Raw genomic sequence first — 27,348 nt, 5'->3', positions numbered from 1 at the left:
TGTTTTAAAAACTGTGGTGATCCATTCGGGGATGGTGAGCAGTTATTGAGCAGGTATGAGACGATGCGCATGGGTTAGCTGGGATGAGTCACCACGTTGCTGTTGTAGAAGTCTTCCGCTGTGTCGAACCCTTTTTGTTGTTTAGTAGTTGACAGTTTTGAGAACCTTGTATCTTCTTTTAACAGTTTTGGAGTTTGGTTGTATCACTTAAACGTTATTACCATTTAAGTATGTTTCGTTAGTGTCTATTTGAGTATCATTGCCTCGGGAAACCGAGATGGTGGCTTTCTCATACCTTAAGTGGTCCTGGTAAGGCACTTGGAGTATGGGGGTGTCACACATGTACTTTTATCTTTATTGTTAATGCGTATTAGTTGGAGAAATTTCTTTCACATTAGAATGCATGCATGTTTCATAAGTTAAGTGAGTGTCTTAATTCTTTCTATCTTACAAATAACTCACCCCTTATGAGTGCATGAGTGAATCCGCGAGAATCCGACTAATTTGTCTTGCAAGATTTAAAGGTATTTGGGTAAGTTACGGTATCATGTTACATCTTGAGTTAGCTGCGTTCTTCTTTTACCCGTACCTTTGAATTTGTTTTATGGGTACACCTTAGTCATTACTGTGTTATAGATATGGGTAGCTTGGGATTTGTATGTGCATCAACATTAGCTCTGAGTTATTCATTCACCATTTGTACGATTGCCTTTTGTATTGTGTTAGTGCTTTGCTTAGGGACAAGCAAAGAGTTGGTTTGGGGGAGTTTGATGAGTCATAATTATATACACATTTGGAGAGTCTATCGATCCGAAATACTCGAGAGAGGGGGAGTGAATTGAGAGTTTAAAAACTTAGCCCTCCTTTTTCTGAGTATCTATATAAACGTGGATGAACAATTAATTACATAAAGTTTATTGACTAAACTTTAACTAATTAATCACACGATGTAAAATGTAAAGGAAGAAACAAAAGAAAGTGACACAGGTGATTTTGAAGTGGTTCAGTTTCACACGTCAAAACCTACGCCCACTATTCTCGATTAATAATTTTAGTACCTTTCTCCGGATTATAAAATTACTAACCCACTCGTACAACTAACTCTAGTTGTAACTCAATTTTGAGTAACGCTAAATCCTCTAACTCGTCTAACTTACGTTAATAAGAAAGCACTTGATTGTTCTTCTAAGTGTTCACACAATTGAACGAGCAAGAAACAATATTAAGTACAATGGTCTAATAACGTAATCTTATGAAAACTATAAGCAATTTGAAGCACGACTTTTCGTAAAAATTTCGAAATGCAAAAACAAATAAATTATTTGATAAATAATTTTGACTCGATTTGTTCGCAAAGGAATTTAAATATTGCGAAAAGTTGATTTGAAACAATGAAGCATATGTGTATATATAATTGAGAAGACAATTAGGGTTTTGATCGAAAACCCTAATAGTGCCGTGAGGTGTGATGAAGTGTTTCTTAAGAAACAAATCTTATCTTTCCTTAATTTAATCTATAAAATATTTCAATTAAGTAAATAGGATAAATCTAAATAATTGTTTAAGATATTAAAATATCTTATGGCAATCTATTCTAGATTTAACCTAATAAGTTACTTGTACAAGGGATATAACGATATGAGGGACGACTCATAAGCCCATCTCAATCAAAACCCTAGATGAAATAAGGAGTATAGATTAGGGTTTAAGCTTAGATAATTTAGCAAACCCTAGGTAGCATGACGACTCACAAGTCGTTTTACTAACCAATAGGATAGTTGTAAATTATTCGATTTAACTAAACCCGTATCTCATCTTCATCATATACACACATATTTTCGAAAATAAATAAATGATTTGAACCTTCGAAAATTGATTTTAAAATTCTAAAATCGTGCTTTCAAAATGCAACCTAAAGTTATAGTATAAGATACTATAACATTAAGCTTGGTAAGTAAAGTTATAGGTGAAAAAGCTATAACTTTACCTTCCCAATATCACTTCCAAAGATATCGTCATTAGATGATGTCCTATACTAGCTAATCTTCCTGGAGATCTTCAGTAGTAGTATCATCTCTTCATCTTGATCATAAGCTCTTCATCTTGAGCTTCTTATAGACTTGATCATGCCTTGTGCTTGAGTGGTCATCATACTTGTGATTTAAGTAGTCACAAAGATGTTTTAAGAATCTTCAATGTTATAGCTCAAGCAGCTATAACATTACTTCAATGATGCTTCACAAATTGCGAAAGTTATAGCCAGGGATGCTATAACATTACGTGTATTATTGTAATCTTTATTACACCTAATATAGACTTAACAAACGATTACGAGCAAAGAGTCTATATAATATAAAGCATACTTGTCATTATCAAAACATATCACAAAACTATATGGTCCAACAACATTTATGCCTCCCCTTAGTTGCTTTTGAGACGATTTTGTGTTATAATATGTTAATTATATGCCGTTTGTATTAGAAATGTCGATACTTCCGCCTTTTGGTATTTTAATGCAGATTGGATGCATTTGTGGAGCAAAAGAGTAAAATGGAGCACCGCGGAGTCGGCAAGACAAAAACAAGAAGAGAAGAAGACACGAAGAAGCTGAAGTTGTTGAAGTCACTCGATCGAGTGTGTCAATACTCGCTCGGGTATCTAATTTGACGCAGTTTAGTTTATGCTTTTATTATTCTTAAATCCCTAGTTTAGTTTAGTTTTCTCTCAAAAAGTCTTTTATATTATTGCTTGCAAGATCGTTCATATCTTGAATCTTCCTATTAATCATTGTTCGGTATTTTTAATCTCTACTCTTATGTTTTCTTTGATTATGTTCGTTGTTCTTTCTATTGTTATGCGTATTTAATTATCCATCTAGGGTTGAAGGGGATCGATGAATATTTATTGGGGTTAATGAATTTATTAGCTGCTTAGATCGACTATCGCCTATTATTTATTTATCAATCTAATTATCCATATAGGGTTGAAGGGGATCGATGAATATTGATTGGGGTTAATGAATTTATTAGCTGCTTAGTCGACTATCGCCTATTATTTATTTATCAATCTAATTGATTAATTATCGACTATCGACTATCGCATTTGTCTCGAATAGTATTATTGCCGACCGGATTAATGGTAAGAAAGGCTTACAATAATTAGGTAGGACGACTTAGTCATAGCGACCGCGTGCTAAGTGCAGATCTAAAGGATATATAGTACCGACAAGTTATATAGCCTTAGATAGTCATTCCATGTTAGTTAATTGACCCTAAATACCCTAATTGATATTCATTATGAACCTGAATCCCAAGACTTGTTTTATATATTTGATATCGTCTAAATTTACAATTGTTTAGTTACTACAAACCAAATAAATCAACTTTGTGACCCAATAGTCTAGAATCTACTCATAAATAATAAGCAGTTTGTCATGTTTCCTTGTGGTTAGACCCCTGACTTCACTATCTACATTTTTAGTGTCCGTTTGGAATTATTTTGATTGAGGTGATACGACTTTAGCCTTATCAGTCGCTCCGTGTTATCTACTCCACCATATCTTAACAAATGCTCGACCAATTGCAAAAAACGACACAACACCCAACAACACCACCGCGCTGTCATTTCTGATCTGAATAGAAAAAAAAACCAACAAAAAAACCGAAAAGTAGATGGTATGGTGGTGGCGGTGGAAGTCTGATGAAGGAGGGAGTAAGGACGAATCTGAGAGGAGGAAAAGGAGGACGACAGGTGCCGGATGTTGTGGAAGCTGCCGGAGCTGTAGTGGTGTCAACGAGAGGATGAAGAATAAAGAAGAAGAGGAAGAAGAAAGTAGATCGAATGGTTGGTGTTTTTTTTTGTTAGATCTGAAATTTGATGGTCGGCGGCGGCAGGTAGCTTGTGGCGGTGTTGATGAGTAGGCAGATAGTGGGTAAACGAGGGTGTGGTGTGGTGGTTGGAAGGTTATACGGTGGTAGGCGGTGGTGTTGTTGTCGGGGTCGGTGTAGAGGACAGTTTTATTTTGTTTGGTTTTTGTTTTTTTTTTTCGATTTTTGTTTGGTTTTATTTGATGAAACACTACAACAAAACTTGTGATGGACATCGGACTTTTTGCTATATGGACATCGGATACACAACCGATGTAGAGTTTGGTCATGTCCATTGCGGATTAATGGACATCGGATTTTGAACCGATGTCCATTAAAATTTGCACATCGGATTTTTAGGAAAACCGATGTCTATTTGATCAGTGGACATCGGATTTTTAGGAAAACCGATGTCTATTTGATCAATGGACATAGGATTTTTAGGAAAACCGATGTCTATTTGATCAACGGACATCAGGTTTTTTGACAATGCAAAATGATTCCATAATCAACAAAAAATATCTGTATACAATCAATCCGTTATCCAAAGCCAATTACAAAAAAATTTCATCTACATAATGTGTTAAATTTACTTACACGACTAACCTATACAAAAATATAAACCGATATGTAAACTGACTAATTGTTTAAAAAAAAGGCCGAAGAGACAAGACTACTTGGCAGCCTCAGATTTGCTCATCTCCCATTGAGCATATTACCAAGAGAATCTGGTTCAACACAACAAAGTTAACGAAAAAAACAAAATACACTCACCTGATTCTGCATCCAAACCACAGTCATTTCACAAGCAGTGCACATAGCATCATGGACGCCACCAGACAACTTGTCAGCACTTGAATCAACCACAGTTTCGATACCCATACTGTACAGAAACACAATGTCTCACTCAAACTCATTGAGAAACTCAAGAAAAATTGGAACAGTGACTGTGGCACCGCCGTTTCTAGATTCCGACATTTAAATATACTCTGACAATGAATAACAAGGTAAAACACAAAAATTGACCCGACACCTCGCTTGCCATCAAAAGTACAAAGACCAATTTGGGAGCAAATCTTTTGTGGCCGAGCCTACATAACATTCCTCAATAGCATTAACAGAGAAAATAATACCAGATGATAAGAGTCGCTAGATAATTTTCGACAATTTACAGTAAAGACTAGAGTTACTACGGGATATATATATATATATATATATATATATATATATATATATATATATATATATATATATATATATATATATATATATATATATACCTCGATACTAACATATCCATGATTTGCTCCCCGAATTCTGAGACAACTGACTTGCATTCCATGCTGACAATTCCAGTAGCACCAATAGCATGATTAAATCTGAGCAACCACAACCTGATAGCAACCGAAATACGTATTATAGATAGGTGGCTTAAAATTTTTGACTAATCATAAAACATGGAATAGAAAAATCAATAATTCTACTCCGTAAATTATAAGAAGCAAGAGACATGATACAAAAGTGGAAATAAAAACTCTGAAGCCTAATAAAAAGTTAAGTTATTCAGGGAGTAACAAGTTCCACAAAGGATATTCGTCACATATTACATTCTTTGGAATTTCACATTATGTAACACTTGCTACGGACATTAAAAAATTTTATAACGGGAAGAGAAAAGAAAGGTAGATGAGTAGATCAAGATGATGAAAATTGCTTACACCAAGGAGCCTATGGAACTTGCGGTTCTCGTCTTCATGTAGATTACAGTTAACTTTTTAATAATATCGAATTGATAAATAAATACTGCTGGCTTATTTGTTCATAGGAAATAGAAGTCATACTGCGAAAAATTTACCTGAATGTGAGGAGCTTGGAACATTTCCTGTATGTGAGGAGCTTGGAAAATTTTATAACGGGAAGAGAAAAATCTAGTGGTTAATTCTGCAAAATCACCGCCACTTTCCATGCTTACGACTTTTCTTATTTCTTCAGCCACTTTCTCCTGCACTTGTAGATGTTTGCAGATCATGTATATGAACCATGACAATGTAGCTGCTGTCGTGTCTTTCCCCGCTATCACAAAGTTCAATATTATGTCTCTTAGATACTTTGGCTCATTGTTGTTCTGCTGCAAAAATCTGGATAATATAGCGTCTTTCTTTATCTGCATTTACCCATTCATCAAAAACTACTTGATAGAAATTTAGTTTAATGAGAAAGTTGAACTTACTGAATGAGTGGCTCCTGAGTTTTTGAGTGACTCAGATTTGTTGATAATCAACTTGTATACAAAGTCATTAACTATTCTGATGCCGTGCTTGAGCTTAGCCTCCAAACAGATATTTAGAAACTTTTTAATCGGCCAAAACACATCAACATAACGATAGAGTGATATAGCACTAGCATCATCGAATGCTTGCGTAAATCTCTTGCCTTCTTCATTTGACCCACACGTCGTATCCAAATCAACTCCAAATCCCACTTTGAATATTGAATCTAAAGTTGATCTCCTGAACAAATCCTACAAAAATTCAGCCAACCTAATTTCCTGAATAATAACATTAGCCATAGATGGAATGTCTTGCAAAGAACTTACTTGGATGTCGATCTTTTTACCGACTTGACATTTGAAATAACATTAGCCAGTTTCATAGCTTTTTCACGGAAAATTATGCTGCTAAAATCTCGTAAATTCCTAGTCGAAAACTTATAGCTAGAAACTTTCCTTTGGTTTCTCCATTTATCGCCATCCACTAGAAAAATCCCGTCACCAAGCAAATCACTCAGATGCCCATAGTTGTAATCTCCCTGAATTTTTAACAACATTCATATAACTATATCAGTAGAGAAATTTAACGAAGTACAATGGATTATTGGTCAGTAAAAAAATGGAAAATAAATGATACGAGTACCTTGCCATAGTTATCAAAGTTAGTCTTGAGGATATACTCAACATTTCCATAGTTTCCCGCTGCCATACCGACAAGGCGACAAGGGTTTACCAGCATAACATGACAAGTAAGTAGATCTCTTTTGCACAAAAATAACCCCTACCTCGAGAAACCTAATACTGTGTTAATCAGCCATGAAATTCCAATAATCCCTAAATTAAGCAAATAAAATGCAGGTCGTATAATGAAAGAATAAAAGGGAAAGAGACATAACAGCGAGGGTTGGTGACTACGGCAAGGTTGAGGGAGACGACGACGGTGGAACGAAGAGCCGAGTAGCAGACGATTGAATGTTTTTGGTAAAGTTAGTGTGAATGAATGTTAGCTGCAGAGCAGGCTAAAACACTGTTTCTCGCAATCAATAGATTCAATTCTTCAAGTTTTTATTCGATTTTCATCATCAATTTACCAACAAACAATCTCCACATTACTAATATAAATTCAAATAATTATCTACTTATCATGAATACCCAATAAAAAGTATCTATATTTATCCCAAATTACAGAAATTAGGGTTTGAGAAAAACGAGATAATTAAGTTTAATAAGCAATTATTCAATCCAAACAACTACAATCACAAATAGACTAACAAGCTAACGATAATAATTAGTCTAGCAGAAGGTAAATAACTCAAAAATTAGGTTTTACTTTAGTAAAAATTGAAGAACTTGAAATTTGGGGGAAAATGAAAAACCATTACTTGGGAGAGAGAATTCGCGTGTGATGTAGACAATGAGGCTGGTGAGGAATCGGCGGGAGAGGAGGAGGCCGACGGCGAGCAGGGCGGCGAATTTCGTATGTAGTGCGTTGGTTTTTGGGAGAAGATCTCGTGGGTTTACAACTCAAAAGTCCGTATTGTGTTATTGTGTTTACTTCCTGATGTTACACTGTTTATCTAGTTATCTACTCCACTAATTAGGGATGATAATGTCCCATGTCCATGACATTTATATAGACATGGGTTTTATTAAATATGACATGTCCTTTAAAATCAGAAATAATGGATATGTGTTTTTTAACGCAACCGTTGTACATATAATTATATTTACATTAGTTTTTTGCAAAGAATCGATGTGCATGTTATGTACATAGGTTTTTCAGATAATTCGATGTCCATCGACTGATGTCCATAACGAGTTTTGTAGTAGTGAGAGAATGTGAGATATAAAGACAGAATGAGAAAGAAGTTATGGAGGATTAGCGAGAAGTTATGGAGGATTAGAGAGGGTGATTAGAAAGATGAATTTGTGACCCTTCAATGAGATGTAATCTCATCCCTCCATCCCTTCCATCAAAAGGCCCTTAGAAGGACTTAGGGACTTTTAAGATACAAAGAACACACTAGAACTCCTTTCTCTCTCTCTCTCTCTCTCTCGCAATATATGTATGTATGTATATATATATATATATATATATATATATATATATATATATATATATATATATATATATATATATATATATATATATATATATATATATATATATATATATATATAATAAGGATCATATCATTGGGTCATATTGTGTGAGTTACCCCTCTAAATCTGAATCATTCATTTAAACTAAAATGAATGGCTGATATTTAATCTTACAATTTGTATATAACATTCAACATTTAGGTGGTTTCTCATTTTTCCTCCCGTCATTTTCTCTCTCTTCAAAGTTCTCTATATCAATTTCGCTGTTCCTTCTACTGCGATCTTCACTTCATTTTCGTTGTTCGTTCTTCATTTTTCAATTTCTTCTATTCCGTTGTTCGTCGTTCTTCAATTTCGTGCGCACTAACTCTACTTCATCTTCAATTTCGTCTCATTAGGTAATAATTTTCTTCAGTTGCTTGAATTTCTTGCTATTTTTTTCGTTTATTTGTTCACGCTACGCCAAATCTGGCAATCAATAAGGAGCGTATCACAACGGTTTAATGCATTTAATAACGACACTTAGATTACCGTTTTCCAAATATTGGCGGAAACGTAGACCGTGCTAATAGGATAACGGTTTCCTTCGAAAACCGTTGTTATTATAATTTGACAACGGCTGCTTAACAAACCGTTGTCAAAAATGTTTAACGGTTTCCAAAAACTCGTTACAGAATCACTCTTATCAACGGTTGTTAGAAAACCGTTACCAATTTAAGATATCAGCATATGGAAAACCGTTACTAAATTTACATCAGCAACGGTTTTTGTTACCCGTTGTTATGTTATAGCTATGGATTTTTCGTAACCGTTATTATTTTCTATTATGAAATAATGGTTTTTCAATTCAACCGTTGTCAGTATTTGATTAGATTTTTCAGTTTGACTAATGCATTCAAAACTTTATCAATTCAATTTGACCAATAATATTCAATTTGACCAAAATAATTCTATAAATATGTCTTCATAATGTTTTAGGTCAAATTCTAAATTATCAAACATTTACTCTTTAATTTCTCTCTAAAAAAAATATGGTTGGTGTATCGGAGCTACAATCACATTCTCGTTACGCACAGCCTTTTACTTGCATTCTCCATAATCTCCCGGTTCATTATGGTGTGAATGGAAAGAGTTTAAACCCTAACTTTGGGTGGTTGACGCAAATGCTACATGACTCCGGTTTCACCGTGGTTAAAAAGAGTGCCCTGTGTCTACAAACAAGCAAGGTTTTGTAGGCTTCGTTTTTATCGTGTTTGACGAGGCCAACTGCCATGATAGTTTTCATCATACAAGAAAATAAGGGGCGAGATTTGCGGGGGAAGATGCGGGGAAAGAAGACTTTTAATCGGATGATAAACAACAAGGCCCTTATCTATGGGTTGCGATACATCTTGATCATCAACTGCTGACAAATTGCAGGAAGCATTACATTCTTGCCACTGTGCCTATGTCATGGGAGAAATAGGCCATTCCACCCGCACTTCTCGGTGATAATGAAGGGTCGATATACGACTTGCTTGTTGGAATATGTGTCCTCCGACAATAATGCGATCACGACTGTTGATCATGATGATCACATATTTAAATCTCATTATAAAGAATACAATTGGGAAGTAATATTGTTACTGTCAACTGGTCAACATATATCGGTAATGATTGGCTGACTAGAGTTTGACATTACTGTCGTGCGACGGTGGTGATCAGTTGACCCCCTAGGTCATACCTATAGGGCAACACTCGCTAGTTCGTCTTGGCTCCGATCCTTTATGGATCGATGTAAACTTGAAAAGAATGGGTCAAATTTCTCCGAATGGGGTGCCCAACTCAAATTAGCCGCCGAAGGTGACGACAAGCTTCGTTACCTTACCGAGGCCTCTCCACCCGAACCCTCCACTAGGTCCACCGCGGCCACTAGGGAAGCCTATAAGACTTACCAAAAGGAGTCCGCCGCAATGAAAAATGTCTTGATATTTGCGATGGAGGCGGACCTCCAAAGGAGAGCCTTCAAAATGGGCAATGCTAATGAGATTTACTCCAAACTTGTGACCATGTTTTCACAAACTCCGCGGATCGTCAATATGAGGCGGCAGCGGCATTCTTGATCTCGACTTCAAAGAGGGCCAAAAGGTTAGCCCTCATGTGCTCAAACTCATGGAGCTTGTCGAGACCTTGAAAATTCAAAAGGTTGAAATCCCCAAAGAACTCATCGTAGATAGGATTCTACACTCCTTGTCCAAAGTCAAGGCATATGTGCAATTCCGGGTGAATTTCAACATGCAAGACAAGGATGTGTCTCTTGAGGAGTTGCACAAGTTACTTGTGCAAGCCGAGAGGGACATGGGGTTAAATGTGAACCCTCCCAAAGACGTGCTTAACATAAGCACAAAGAGTAAAGGGAAGTTCAAGAAGAATGGAAAGAAGGGTAAAAAGCAAGCTCCCACATTCACCAAAGCTAAGTCTTGTGAAGCTAGCACATCCAAAGTCAAGAAGGGTCCTCTTGATAAATGCCATTATTGTAATGGCATGGGACATTGGAAAAGAAATTGTTCCAAATACCTTGGTGATATCAAAGCTGGAAAGATCACTCCAGTAGGTAAATGACTAACCTTCTTTTATGTTTCTAAATTCAACTATGGTATTATGATGCAAAGTTGTGATAATGTATCTCCCTTTTTATTGTAAATAGGGCCTCCACCAAGCAAAGACAAGGGAAAAGAAAAAAAAGCATGAGAAACCATGGAGAAGTTAAGGATAGCTTTTGTGGAGCTTTGTTTTTCATTGTCTTATTTTAAGTTATGTTTTGAATTTTTAGAACTTTAAGTTTCCGTGTTCGACATGGAAAAGTATTTTGGATAATGGTTTGTATTTTGGATGATGGTGACTTGGTTTGCAACCCAAGTCACCCGTTTTTATCATTTATCCTTTATGTTCTAAAATTTCATCTTTAAATGCTTGTGTTTTGAAACATAAGATTATTCACTTAAAGGTGATCTAATAGACAATTATAATGACGGGTTTCATTATATGTCCACATGCTTAAGGCTTGTGTATGATCATTTATAAAGTGATTCTGAGTCTATGAACTCTCTTAAAGGTATGTCAATCACCAAGTACACATATGAATTCAATAACAATTAGTCTACCTATGAGGTAGTTCTCCTTATAATTCAACATCATTAATTTGTGTCTCATATGCTATCTTTGAATGTTTAGTGTATTTATTCTAAAGATAGAGTGGGAGAAAAATGAGGACACAACACACAAGACAAAGATCAAATTGTGTTTTTGTGTATATGAAGATCTACGCAAGGGAGAATGATTTGAATAAAGGTATATCTATTTACATAGTATGCCGAATAGATGAGATCTACGGTCTCAAGTTAGTTCTATATGACTAAAGAGACCAAGTGTAATAATCATAAGAGTATATTCTCAAGATAACTACACGAGGAGACCAAAAGAAGTTTTGGAATAAAATGACTAATGTAAAGTCTTAACAAGTTTTTGACTAAGTTTATGAAACATTTGACCAATAGTTTCAACCATGAGATTTACTTAAGAGCCTAAATAAATCATAGATACATACTAGTTATGATCGAGTTGCAAAGATTGATATACCGATATCTTCAATGGCCAAAGTTTTAACCACGCAAATGTCATTGTTTAACCTCGCTATGAAATGGTTAATCCTCCTTCCAAAAGGGTATTTGCGAAGGACGTATTCTAAATATTGTTTATATTTGAAAAATGACATTACTACACATCATTATGACATGAGTGTGTTGGAGATTTAAAATCTCTTTCCGTAAGGTTAAGATGAGACCACTTCAAAAATAAGTATTTTGAAGGGATATGATGGGAACATATATGGTTCTATCTTAATAACTTGGCAATGCAATTTATATTTCAATTCTTGAATAAATTTCGATTGAGAAGTCAATTTCGAAATGTGTAGAATTGAGTGGGAGTTAGGAAATTCTCGTGTGAAGACATGGAATTTAGTGGGAGCTATCATCCTTCGAATATTTACGACTCATCACTCATTAAAGAATGACGAGCTAATACCTTCTTTCATAAAGAAGCTTTTGAGTTTTCAATTCTGGATGAAAATGGACAATGATGAATCCAATTACATCAAGGGATGTCGGATTAGTATTAAGAGATACACATCGTATCAACATTCACATAGGTTGTTCATGTGGATGAAAATGGAATTGCCATTAGCAGTCATGGTCGTTCATTGAACCTATGAACGGTTGATCTCATGATTATTAGTAACTAATGTTTCCGCCATTAGATTAATCATGTACATGTCCAATTATGAATCATATGCGTAAGAGCATGATGATTGATTGGTGAGCCATAATAGAAACGTCATGAATTCTCAAGTAGAATCCGATGAGCGATTTCGGTGCTTGACGGAATGTTCCATTGTGTGTTAAGAGGTTGCACATATTGTAGAAAATCCGAGCACATATAAGGATTTATGAGAATCCCAAATCTTTCAAGCCTAGAAAGAGAAATGAGAAGTTTTTGGAAAGATGCTTGGTTGAATAAGAGGTTATTCAAGATAATCTTTCCTAGTTAAGCTAGGACTTGTGAAAAGTACTAAGCTAATAATCTTGACAAATTGTTACAAGATTCTACAAAACATATACCTAGTGCATTGTGTGTGGATGAAATACTTGATCAGTACAAGTTACATTATTCATCACAAATTCGTTCGTTATGTGATAGTCGATAAGAAAGTTCTTTCAAGTTAAAGAACCGAAACCAAGGTCGGGAACCTTGATGTGTACTTGGTAAGATTCATGCTATGAGAGAGAACATGAATGTGAAGGAGATTGCAAGTGTAAGAAGTTTGAACACATGGACACATGGGATGTTAAACTTCTATTGCAATCAATAAGTTTTTACACTGACGATATACATCACAAGGTTGTAATATGATATTGACTACCCGAGTGTGATGTCGACATTTGTCGTTTGAGTTATTATTAACTCACCTTGTACATTGTTATATCCAAACGGGTTGTAGAGACAATTGAACCCCGTTAAAGTGAACATGGATTAACATTGTTTTTGCCCATAGTTACTTGTATGAGGTGACGTCTCGAAGTGACTAGAGTGTGATGCGATTGATGGCAAGTTCAAGTGCCATAGAGTCATGTGAGATGACTAGTCGATCACATAGGCAGACCGTTAGGAACATTTTGTCGGGCCTAATGACCGCTTATAGAGTTCTGGCAAATTTATATAGCCTGGTCGTGGCGAGAGCTACTATAGTATTCAAATGAGTCGATTCTTTTGACTAAAGACTATTCGCCTAAGATGGCACGATTTCGATTAACTTTGATTTGTGTTACTACGACCTTCGTAAATGGGGTCAAATGGGCATATTTTGGGTTATGATGGCTGTGGCTAGTCGAAGGGAATGAGTGCGATAGGAATTGTCCACCCCTTGTCAGGGTTATAACAATATCTCAGGGCCACTCGAGGAGTAATGAACTGGAAATGCGTGGCCACGCTCGGAAAGTATCTATGATAGATAAGTCCGGTCAATCAGTTATTCTCCGGATCGAGGAAACCACTCTCGATATGATCACTTGCAAGTACGACCCGAAAGACACCTTGCATTGAGTGGGAGATAGTAATAGGACAAGAGAATTGGTGACGCACACTTGTCGAGGACAAGTGGAAGATTGTTGGAATATGTGTCCTCCGACAATAATGCGATCACGACGTTGATCATGATGATCACATGTTTAAATCTCATTATAAAGAATACAATTGGGGAGTAATATTGTTCTTTCACAACCGGTCAACATATATCGGTAATGATTGGCTGACTAGAGTTTGACATTACTGTCGTGCGACGGTGGTGATCAGTTGACCCCCTAGGTCATACCTATAGGGCAACACTCTTAATTGATTATTTAATTAATCGTATAATGTTGCGAGTTAATTAAATTACTTGAAAATTGACGGACGATTTTGGAAGTAAAATTTACGTATCAAATTGAAATGTGATTAAATGAGATACGGTCTGAGTAATTAAATTGTATAATTACTCGGATGAAATAAATTGTTTAATGTAACAATTAAATTTGAATGAATTGTTATAAATACAATATGTTGTGATTTATAAATGGTAAAATATTTTGGCACAAGTAATTATGAAATTACTAAGTCGATTTTTGTATGTGACGTATTTTTATTAATACGTTGATTTTTAATATGTTAAAAATTACATAACAAATTTATGTCACATATGACATGTGACATATTGACAATTGACAAAAATAAAATGGATTACTTATTATCCAAATGTGCCGAAATTAGGGGATGTAATGGGTTAATATTGTGTTTGATTAAGATAATGGCAACACAATGATTACCTATTATTTAGCCATGCAAGCCTATTGTGTATTGTAAAGAACAACACTTGCATGCATTGGCTACCCAAAAAGCCCCCCTCCACCCGGTTTTTGATGAGAAAACCATCATTGGTTTTTCATCCAATTTTACCTCATATTACACTAAAATGTGTTAGTGATTATTCATTCATTCCATCATCCAAAATTAGTATTCTAGAGAGATAAAAAGCTCTCTACTTCTCCCTCCATAATACCGAAATATATAAGTGTTTTATAAATATTTTGGTTCAATTTTCTACCTAATTAATATTATACTAGTTCTTGTAATATTAATTAAATTAAGAGAAAGCCTTGGGTATAAAGCTTAGGGAGAGATCCTATACTTGGATCTTGTTCTTCCATCTTAGGGAAAGCTCAAGAACAAAAGAAAAGGAGATTTTTTTTGTGCCCATAATACCGAAATCATCAATGTAAGGACATGATTTATCCTCTATTTTTATATTGTTTGCATGCATAAAATCCACATTTAATTTTATGACAAATTATTTTCGACATATATGAGTATGTTAGTATGTATATGAATCTACATTTCCTTCAATCGGTATCAAGAGCCACGGTTGTTTGCATGCAAATTGGTTAAAAGTTTTTCCGAGTTATAAGAATAACAAATAAAACTTGTAAAATTTGTGTTATTATGATATATCACGAAATTATTACATGCATGTTAATATTTCTGGTCCTAAAATGTTTTAGGATATTTTGGTTAATTGTTCGGATTTTTATTGTTCATATTTTACTATAATGACATTTAAATGTGATTTTATGAGTAAAAATGTCATTTTTGGTCTAAAATTAGCTATACTTCGAATTTTCACTTTGGTTTTGGATATGTTGTCACATATATTATTTTGAGATAACCTGTAAAGTTTCATAATTTTTGGACTTGTTATGCTCGAAAAATGAATTTCTCATTATTAAATTCGGATTTAAGTGAAAAATAGGTTAATATGAGTTAAATTTCGAATCTGGTCATAGAAAATTAATATGTTGTCACATGCAATTTTACAAGATGTGTGTAAAATAATTGGCTATAAAGAAGTCTTTTTGCATGATTTATGAATTTTTGAAGAAAAATAGCATAAATAGTGACATTATTAGTGAAAATTAATAAATCATAATCTATGACTTAGGAAAAACGTCTAATGTTGCATTTTATTATCTTTTTCAGATCTAAAATTGAAAAGTTAGTGAAAATAATTTTTCCATGTTTTTATGATTATTTTATTAAAAATAGATAAACCGCAACATTGTTTTTCCGGTAAATTTTCGAAATTTTTAACCTAAGATTTTGAACATTATGAGTGTCATGGAATTTTTCCAGAATGTTCATGAGTTTAAATTTCAAATTTTGAATTTATTTGAAATTTTGTGATTTATTTGAAGTTTAATAGCTTATTTTGTATTTTTTAGTCCATTTATGAACAATTTTATAAAATATGGGTTAATTGTGGTCAAATTATTAGTGAAGACTATATTTTGAGTCCTAAGAGGTTAGGGTAATTAACTTATGCATAAATATGAGTTTATGTATTTTTGTGATTATAAAAATGTTGAAATCACGCAAATCCGTAAAAACCGAGTAATATACGATATTGGCAAATAAAAGGCGATTTAGCATAAAATTGAGCATGTTCTTACATATTATAATGCTGCATTTTCTTTATGATTGTCATAATTTTAATTTATGTAATTTTTGAATTATGTAATTTTACTTAGTATGGCCTTAGATTTTAATTGGTATTTCCCGAAATGTATGGGAATATCGATTCGGTTGTAATTTTTATTGTGATCTCGTATCACCGTTTTGTAATTTAATAGATTTATTTTATTTTAGTTACAAATGTATAATAGGAAATTATGTAATTTGTTATGTAATTTTATTCCTTCCGGAGTTCCCAAAGACGGATTTCTTCAAGAATGGCGATACATAAAGACGGTGTTACCTCGAGATGCGTGCCACAACCGAAGTTCAAGGGACCAATGGAGTTGGTTTCCGAATATGTAATAGTTAAATAGTTTTTCTATTTTAGGAAAGGCCATACTAGGATTTTTATCTTTATGCTTGCATTTAATTTTATGTCACATGCATCGCTAAATCGCCATAACTAAAACATGCATCCTTATTTTATCGAGTTTTTCGACCGTGTCAATTCAAATTATCGTAGTTCACCGCTTTAGTTCACTTAAAACGTGATAGATAATAGATTGACATGACCTCTCGCTAAAACAATTAATTGAGACATAGCCTTACCGAATAGTAGAAACCATGAAAACCTATTTCGCGAGGGAGTGCACTCGGCTACCCCGGGGTACAAACCTTGTTACGTAGGGGAAGTGGGTGATAAATGTCTAATCCACCGAATTCATGTTGATGAGGGTTTCATCGGCTACCCCGTGCCTAAGTTAATGTGGGTTTGGATAATGGACACATTTATTCGAAATTTGGATTGAACTCAACAAAAGTAATCGATGAGGGTTTCATCGGCTACCCCGTGCCCTTGTTGATGTGTTTTGGGCTATAGATAAATATTAGAGTAATTTTATCGACCAAGAGTTCTAAAAGTAGAATCGATTAAAAGTTAATCCACCGAGTTATATTGATAAAGGTTTCATCGGCTACCCCGTGCCTAAGTCGATATGAATTTGGGTCTTGGAATCATTTATCTAGTTGGGTAGAGGTCACTAGAAAAATGCATAAAACTTGTTTAAATCATACATTTTTACGAGTATTATTAAAACGACAATTGTTTTACTCCTTATATTTTGTTTTGTAGACCACTTCTTTTTCATAACAAATGGCAACATCAACACCAACTCCTAATGCTACACCACTCGCTAGTTCGTCTTGGCTCCGATCCTTTATGGATCGATGTAAACTTGAAAAGAATGGGTCAAATTTCTCCGAATGGGATGCCCAACTCAAATTAGCCGCCGAAGATGACGACAAGCTTCGTTACCTTACCGAGGCCTCTTCACCCGAACCCTCCACTAGGTCCACCGTGGCCACTAGGGAAGCCTATGAGACTTACCAAAAGGAGTCCGCCGCAATGAAAAATGTCTTGATATTTGCGATGGAGGCGGACCTCCAAAGGAGAGCCTTCAAAATGGGCAATGCTAATGAGATTTACTCCAAACTTGTGACCATGTTTTCACAAACTCCGCGGATCGTCCAATATGAGGCGGCCGCGGCATTCTTTGATCTCGACTTCAAAGAGGGCCAAAAGGTTAGCCCTCATGTGCTCAAACTCATGGAGCTTGTCGAGACCTTGAAAATTCAAAAGGTTGAAATCCCCAAAGAACTCATCGTAGATAGGATTCTACACTCCTTGTCCAAAGTCAAGGCATATGTGCAATTCCGGGTGAATTTCAACATGCAAGACAAGGATGTGTCTCTTGAGGAGTTGCACAAGTTACTTGTGCAAGCCGAGAGGGACATGGGGTTAAATGTGAACCCTCCCAAAGATGTGCTTAACATAAGCACAAAGAGTAAAGGGAAGTTCAAGAAGAATGGAAAGAAGGGTAAAAAGCAAGCTCCCACATTCACCAAAGCTAAGTCTTGTGAAGCTAGCACATCCAAAGTCAAGAAGGGTCCTCTTGATAAATGCCATTATTGTAATGGCATGGGACATTGGAAAAGAAATTGTTCCAAATACCTTGGTGATATCAAAGCTGGAAAGATCACTCCAGTAGGTAAATGACTAACCTTCTTTTATGTTTCTAAATTCAACTATGGTATTATGATGCAAAGTTGTGATAATGTATCTCCTTTTTTATTGTAAATAGGGCCTCCACCAAGCAAAGACAAGGGAAAAGAAAAACAAGCATGAGAAACCATGGAGAAGCTAAGGATAGCTTTTGTGGAGCTTTGTTTTTCATTGTCTTATTTTAAGTTATGTTTTGAATTTTTAGAACTTTAAGTTTCCGTGTTCGACATGGAAAAGTATTTTGGATAATGGTTTGTATTTTGGATGATGGTGACTTGGTTTGCAACCCAAGTCACCCGTTTTTATCATTTATCCTTTATGTTCTAAAATTTCATCTTTAAATGCTTGCGTTTTGAAACATAAGATTATTCACTTAAAGGTGATCTAATAGACAATTATAATGACGGGTTTCATTATATGTCCACATGCTTAAGGCTTGTGTATGATCATTTATAAAGTGATTCTGAGTCTATGAACTCTCTTAAAGGTATGTCAATCACCAAGTACACATATGAATTCAATAACAATTAGTCTACCTATGAGGTAGTTCTCCTTATAATTCAACATCATTAATTTGTGTCTCATATGCTATCTTTGAATGTTTAGTGTATTTATTCTAAAGATAGAGTGGGAGAAAAATGAGTACACAACACACAAGACAAAGATCAAATTGTGTTTTTGTGTATATGAAGATCTACGCAAGAGAGAATGATTTGAATAAAGGTATATCTATTTACATAGTATGCCGAATAGATGAGATCTATGGTCTCAAGTTAGTTCTATATGACTAAAGAGACCAAGTGTAATAATCATAAGAGTATATTCTCAAGATAACTACACGAGGAGACCAAAAGAAGTTTTGGAATAAAATGACTAATGTAAAGTCTTAACAAGTTTTTGACTAAGTTTATGAAACATTTGACCAATAGTTTCAACCATGAGATTTACTTAAGAGCCTAAATAAATCATAGTTACATACTAGTTATGATCGAGTTGCAAACATTGATATACCGATATCTTCAATGGCCAAATTTTTAACCACGCAAATGTCATTGTTTAACCTCACTATGAAATGGTTAAACCTCCTTCCAAAAGGGTATTTGCGAAGGACGTATTCTAAATATTGTTTATATTTGAAAAATGACATTACTACACATCATTATGACATGAGTGTGTTGGAGATTTAAAATCTCTTTCCGTAAGGTTAAGATGAGACCACTTCAAAAATAAGTATTTTGAAGGGATATGATGGGAACATATATGGTTCTATCTTAATAACTTGGCAATGCAATTTATATTTCAATTCTTGAATAAATTTCGATTGAGAAGTCAATTTCGAAATGTGTAGAATTGAGTGGGAGTTAGGAAATTCTCGTGTGAAGACATGGAATTTAGTGGGAGCTATCATCCTTCGAATATTTACGACTCATCACTCATTAAAGAATGACGAGCTAATACCTTCTTTCATAAAGAAGCTTTTGAGTTTTCAATTCTGGATGAAAATGGACAATGATGAATCCAATTACATCAAGGGATGTCGGATTAGTATTAAGAGATACACATCGTATCAACATTCACATAGGTTGTTCATGTGGATGAAAATGGAATTGCCATTAGCAGTCATGGTCGTTCATTGAACCTATGAACGGTTGATCTCATGATTATTAGTAACTAATGTTTCCGCCATTAGATTAATCATGTACATGTCCAATTATGAATCATATGCGTAAGAGCATGATGATTGATTGGTGAGCCATAATAGAAACGTCATGAATTCTCAAGTAGAATCCGATGAGCGATTTCGGTGCTTGACGGAATGTTCCATTGTGTGTTAAGAGGTTGCACATATTGTAGAAAATCCGAGCACATATAAGGATTTATGAGAATCCCAAATCTTTCAAGCCTAGAAAGAGAAATGAGAAGTTTTTGGAAAGATGCTTGGTTGAATAAGAGGTTATTCAAGATAATCTTTCCTAGTTAAGCTAGGACTTGTGAAAAGTACTAAGCTAATAATCTTGACAAATTGTTACAAGATTCTACAAAACATATACCTAGTGCATTGTGTGTGGATGAAATACTTGATCAGTACAAGTTACATTATTCATCACAAATTCGTTCGTTATGTGATAGTCGATAAGAAAGTTCTTTCAAGTTAAAGAACCGAAACCAAGGTCGGGATCCTTGATGTGTACTTGGTAAGATTCATGCTATGAGAGAGAACATGAATGTGAAGGAGATTGCAAGTGTAAGAAGTTTGAACACATGGACACATGGGATGTTAAACTTCTATTGCAATCAATAAGTGTTTACACTGACGATATACATCACAAGGTTGTAATATGATATTGACTACCCGAGTGTGATGTCGACATTTGTCGTTTGAGTTATTATTAAATCACCTTGTACATTGTTATATCCAAACGGGTTGTAGAGACAATTGAACCCCGTTAAAGTGAACATGGATTAACATTGTTTTTGCCCATAGTTACTTGTATGAGGTGACGTCTCGAAGTGACTAGAGTGTGATGCGATTGATGGCAAGTTCAAGTGCCATAGAGTCATGTGAGATGACTAGTCGATCACATAGGCAGACTGTTAGGAACATTTTGTCGGGCCTAATGACCGCTTATAGAGTTCTGGCAAATTTATATAGCCTGGTCGTGGCGAGAGCTACTATAGTATTCGAATGAGTCGATTCTTTTGACTAAAGACTATTCACCTAAGATGGCACAGTTTGATTAACTTTGATTTGTGTTACTACGACCTTCGTAAATGGGGTCAAATGGGCATATTTTGGGTTATGATGGTCGTGGCTAGTCGAAGGGAATGAGTGCGATAGGAATTGTCCAGCCCTTGTCAGGGTTATAACAATATCTCGGGCCACTCGAGGAGTAATGAATCGAAATGCGTGGCCACGCTCGGAAAGTATCTATGATAGATAAGTCCGGTCAATCAGTTATTCTCCAGATCGAGGAAACCACTCTCGATATGATCACTTGCAAGTACGACCTGAAAGACACCTTGCATTGAGTGGGAGATAGTAATAGGACAAGAGAATTGGTGACGCACACTTGTCGAGGACAAGTGGAAGATTGTTGGAATATGTGTCCTCCGACAATAATGCGATCACGACTGTTGATCATGATGATCACATGTTTAAATCTCATTATAAAGAATACAATTGGGAAGTAATATTGTTATCAACAACCGGTCAACATATATCGGTAATGATTGGCTGACTAGAGTTTGACATTACTGTCGTGCGACGGTGGTGATCAGTTGACCCCCTAGGTCATACCTATAGGGCAACACTCTTAATTGATTATTTAATTAATCGTATAATGTTGCGAGTTAATTAAATTACTTGAAAATTGACGGACGATTTTGGAAGTAAAATTTACGTATCAAATTGAAATGTGATTAAATGAGATACTATCCGAGTAATTAAATTGTATAATTACTCGGATGAAATAAATTGTTTAATGTAACAATTAAATTTGAATGAATTGTTATAAATACAATATGTTGTGATTTATAAATGGTAAAATATTTTGGCACAAGTAATTATGAAATTACTAAGTCGATTTTTGTATGTGACGTATTTTTATTAATACGTTGATTTTTAATATGTTAAAAATTACATAACAAATTTATGTCACATATGACATGTGACATATTGACAATTGACAAAAATAAAATGGATTACTTATTATCCAAATGTGCCGAAATTAGGGGATGTAATGGGTTAATATTGTGTTTGATTAAGATAATGGCAACACAATGATTACCTATTATTTAGCCATGCAAGCCTATTGTGTATTGTAAAGAACAACACTTGCATGCATTGGCTACCCAAAAAGCCCCCCTCCACCCGGTTTTTGATGAGAAAACCATCATTGGTTTTTCATCCAATTTTACCTCATATTACACTAAAATGTGTTAGTGATTATTCATTCATTCCATCATCCAAAATTAGTATTCTAGAGAGATAAAAAGCTCTCTACTTCTCCCTCCATAATACCGAAATATATAAGTGTTTTATAAATATTTTGGTTCAATTTTCTACCTAATTAATATTATACTAGTTCTTGTAATATTAATTAAATTAAGAGAAAGCCTTGGGTATAAAGCTTAGGGAGAGATCCTATACTTGGATCTTGTTCTTCCATCTTAGGGAAAGCTCAAGAACAAAAGAAAAGGAGATTTTTTTTGTGCCCATAATACCGAAATCATCAATGTAAGGACATGATTTATCCTCTATTTTTATATTGTTTGCATGCATAAAATCCACATTTAATTTTATGACAAATTATTTTCGACATATATGAGTATGTTAGTATGTATATGAATCTACATTTCCTTCATTGCTCTATACCGAAATTCATGATGAGTATCCTAATACTTCATCAGATTCTAATAATTAAGTCTTCAATTATTATCTGGCATTTTAAGTTGTATTTGGATTATGGTGGTGGTTTGAATTAAAGTTTAATTATTTACGTTTTTTTGTTACGGTTTTCGATACCCCATCCTTTGGAATTCAGAGACAATATCACCAGAAAAATATCAAACTTTTATTATAATGACTTAGATTTTTAGGAGTACATTACAATACCAAGCTAAAGAAAAAAATCGCGTAAAACAAGCGTTGACAAACGTGAAAAAGCAAATGTGTAGTGTGGAGTTGAATGGAGGGAGTATGTTTTTTGTTACCCCATCCTCTGGAATTCGGAGACAATATCACCATATATGTCTCTTTCACCTTCAGCGCAATCCACACAGTCGTTTTCCTATTCCAACGGCACTGTCCCCTACTCGGCAATGCGACCTTGGTAGTGTAGAATCGGAAGTAGTATGAGACGGTCAGATTCATTCGCAACCCATAAATATGGGCCTACCCGCTGATCATCATGATCAAACCAGAGTCTTGAAGAGTCATTGTTATAGAATGCCCGCTCAAGTTTGCGAGCCTGACGAAAGCATTCCCGCTCCTCACCCCCGCCAAACTCGATGAGGGTGCACCGCGCGAAGCCGTCATGCGCATCATTGTCCGAGTAGATAGTTTGAACCAAATTCAACCCGGCTAACCGAATCAAACCTATTAACCAGTGAAGGCTATACGAGAGTATAACCTTTCCATGCCCGTCCTCTGTATACGTGAGATTGTGAATGATGCACGTAAAAGGTTTAGCGTACATAAATCTACTCGGGGGTCCTGCAGGAGGTTCATATGATGCTTCATCATCATCATCATGAGCGGATGAATAATATGAACCACTATAAGTTCATAAAATTGACGACATAATCGATATGGAAAATTAATGGAGGACTTAACAAGTTAAGAAATGGAAAGTGCAAACGGTACTAGTTAAGATTGTGAAAATTATAATTCTACTTATAATGAGTTTGGGTTGTATTGGAAACGGTATAATAAGATAGTAAGAATTGGAATCAGTATAATAATAAGATAAGAATTGGAAACTTAACAAGTTCAGAATTGGAAAGTGGAAACGGTACAAGTTAAATAAGAATCGGTCAACTCTACCGTGTTAAACATATTAGCTTCCAACGGTTATCAAAAAACCGTTGTCCAATGGGTAAAAACACAACGGTTATCAAAAAACCGTTGTCCAATTAGTAACAACAAAACGGTTATCAAAAAACCGTTGTCCAATTAGTAAAAACAAAACGGTTATCAAAAAACCGTTGTCCAATGAATAAAACACAACGATATTGATTTGACTAATGCATGCCTTGTAATTTTTTACTTTTTCTGATTCAAAGTTGCAGTATTGCGTGTTTGACCATATGTATAACACAAAATGATAACGGTTCTTTGTTAAGCCGTTATCATATTACATATATCAACAACGGTTGGACAGAACCCGTTTTAAAAAAAAAAATTGTTTAATTTTTTGTGATTTTCTAGTGTTTGTGACTTGACTAATGCATGCCCTGTAATTTTTACTTTTTCTGATTCAAAGTTGCAGTATTGATTGTTTGACCGTATGTATAATACAAAATGATAACGGTTCTTTGTTAAGCCGTTATCATATTTCATATAGCAACAACGGTTATTGTAAATCCGTTGTCATATTACACCAATAAACAACGGTTTTTCTTATAACCGTTGTAAATACAAATCCACTTTGAAAACTGAAAAGTTTGTGGTTTTACCAACGCATGCCCTATTATTATTGGTTGTTTGACCATTATTCACCTCATGCATGCATGCACAATTAATACAAGTTTGAATGTAACGTATGGATGAAATTAATCTAATTAATTATAACTTTATTATTGATACGTGCATATTCTATACACTTTATTTGCAGTTTTGGCACGTATTTCTATGCGTATTTGTTAGCTTAAAGCTATTATTTCTCCCGAAACGGTTTACTTTGGAATTCCTATGATTTATTGTAGGAATGAGTGGAAGTGAGCTAAATCAAGCATAAATCGTCCTCCGGAAGCAACTTTTTGGAAACTTGGAAGATGCGAGTTCGGACTTGTTCACCTCGGGATGCGTGCATGGAGTGAAGAGGCTGTTTTGAAGAGAGAAGGATGTTACTGCACAGTGTAGTTCGTCGATCGACTATCTTGCTCAGTCGATCGACCGTGGAAGTTGAGCAGAAGAGACAGCACTGTACTGGCTGGTCGATCGACCGTGCCACTTGGTCGATCGACCAGGTTTCGCAGCTGTGATTTATTTTACGTGTTAGTCTTTTAAAAGCCCAATTGTAATTAACTTTTGGGGGAACGTTTATCAGTAGAAGGCAGTAATAATTTAGGTTATGCTTTTCATTATTCAACAACAGAAGTTTTTAGATCTAGTTTTGGGGGAACAAGAAAGTGCAGACTACGGATTCCAATTCAATTGCTTTGTTCATCAATTTCCTTAGTAAGCTTTAATTTAATTTCAATCTTCCTTTATTCTTGTCCTTTTAATTCTTGTTGCTACCAATTTATTTTCGAGTAATTCAGTTTTAATCTTCTATTTAATTTTCAATTCAATCATGTCAATTTCATTGTATGTCTTTAAGTTTGCAATTGTTATAGTTTTAATCATGCATAGCTAATTATCTTGATTGGGAATTAGCTGAGCCATGGCGTTAATTAGGGTTGATTTTATCAGTATGATTTCTTCCGTATCGATCTTGTTTCCTTTTGATAAACCCGTTTTGCTAGATTGAAAGATTAGTAGGGTTAGGTTTTCATTAGTTTTGGAATTTCCTTTGAGCGAAAGCTTTGAGAAATTCTAGGGAATTAGAAGACCGTAAGGTTAATTTTGAGCATTGATCGAAAGGCTTGCTCATATTTCCTGAGACCGTATTACAGGACCTCTGCTACCTTCTTGACCTGACCTTAGCCATGGTGAACCGAAGTTCCCGATCTCCTTTTTATCTTATTTGAGCAATTTCTTATTTTGCCAATTAGTCTTTAGAATCAAACAAATTCAAAACCCCCATTTAATTGTTACTTCAATAAATTAAAAATAGCAAATAGAATTGATCTTGTCTCTCTGTGGTTCGACCCTTACTATCACTAGCTATAGTTTTAGTTCGGATTTATAAATTTAATTTTGATACAAAACGACGGTATCAAATTTTGGCGCCGTTGCCGGGGAGACGGTGTAATTCTGTTTGCTTTATTTTTAGTTTATTTTTCTTGTCTCAAGGAACTTTGGTTCCTTGAGGCCGTTGCTTACTCTTGCTTCTAGTTTTGCTTTTGCACAGTTAGAAGACAGATTTTTGAGAGGAAGGCTTGAGTACTCTCCGTTTCGCGATCATGACTACAATATATGATAATCTTCAGCCACAAGAGCAGCATGTTCCAAAGGGATACGAATTACCCACCCCTACTCAGTGTCATTTCGAATTCCGTTCCTCCTATATCGATTTAGTGGAGCGAAATCAGTTTGCTGGTCTACCGGACGAGGATCCTTTGAAACATATGGAAATTTTCACAGACTACTGCTATTCCATACCTGTACCGGCTGGGGTGACCCAAGATGAAGTAAAGGGGATGATGTTCTTATACTCCTTGAAGGATTCTGCGCGAGATTGGTACCGCTACCTTGATAGGGTAGCAGCTGGAGTCACAGATTGGACATCTCTAGCATTAGCTTTCTACAAAAAATACTTCCCACTCGCAAAGACTGATGCTTTGAGGAGCAAAATTACAAATTTCCAGCAAGGACCTGATGAGGAATTTTGTGAAGCATGGGGACGTTTCAAGAGTTTGGTTCGGTCTGTCCCTCACCACGGTTTCCAGCAGTGGTACCTTTGCAACTTATTCTACAATTCTTTATATGATGACTACAAGGTTATCCTAGATGCAGCTGCGAATGGTAGGTTCCAAAATAATACTGGTCAGAATAAAGGTTGGAACACTATTGAGGAGATGGCAGTTCATAGAGCTGAGTTTGGAAGTTCGCGTGGAAACTCGCGAAAGCAAAGTGATGAAATGAGTGCCGTTGCGACACTCATAGCTTCTATTACAGCCCGTCTCGAGAAGCTCGAGACTTCTGAAGCTTCCAAGGAAAGAGTTAAAATTCCTGTCCATAACTCAGATGAGACCGCGGAATTGAGAGAAATAATTCGAGCTCTTTTGGTTCAAGTCCCGAAAATAGAAGAAGCTGGGATTGAATCTGCAAAGAATTTTGTGAAGCAGTTAGAGAATTTAGAGGCTAACCAAGTCGCCAATTCTTCAAGCAAATGCGAGGGGCCAATTGAAACCATTAATTCCAATAATCTCCGAAGTGGCCTTTCTTATGATGGTCCCGATAAGCCAAGAGACGACTCGGGAAATGATGAAAAGACAAATTTAATTTCTGGTACGAAAACGAGCTTTACTGCCAGTACCAGCGGTCCATCGACCAACAACAGCAGTCGATCGACCGGAATCTCTGATGAAAAAGCTCCTGACCAGAAACTAATTGAGCCCAGCGTATGTGGTCGATCGACCAA

General features: G+C 35.3%; 1 non-coding gene across 1 annotated transcript; it reads right to left on the bottom strand.

The window, feature by feature from the left end:
- Positions 1 to 26,540: 26,540 nt before the first annotated feature.
- On the bottom strand, positions 26,541 to 26,649 carry LOC141654008 (small nucleolar RNA R71). The gene has a single exon (XR_012547591.1). It is a non-coding gene; the product is annotated as a small nucleolar RNA R71 (small nucleolar RNA).
- Between the last annotated feature and the right edge of the window lie 699 nt (positions 26,650 to 27,348).

Source organism: Silene latifolia, chromosome 4 (assembly GCF_048544455.1).
Source record: "Silene latifolia isolate original U9 population chromosome 4, ASM4854445v1, whole genome shotgun sequence".
NCBI lineage: Eukaryota > Viridiplantae > Streptophyta > Magnoliopsida > Caryophyllales > Caryophyllaceae > Silene > Silene latifolia.
This window is presented reverse-complemented; position numbering and strand designations above follow the sequence as displayed.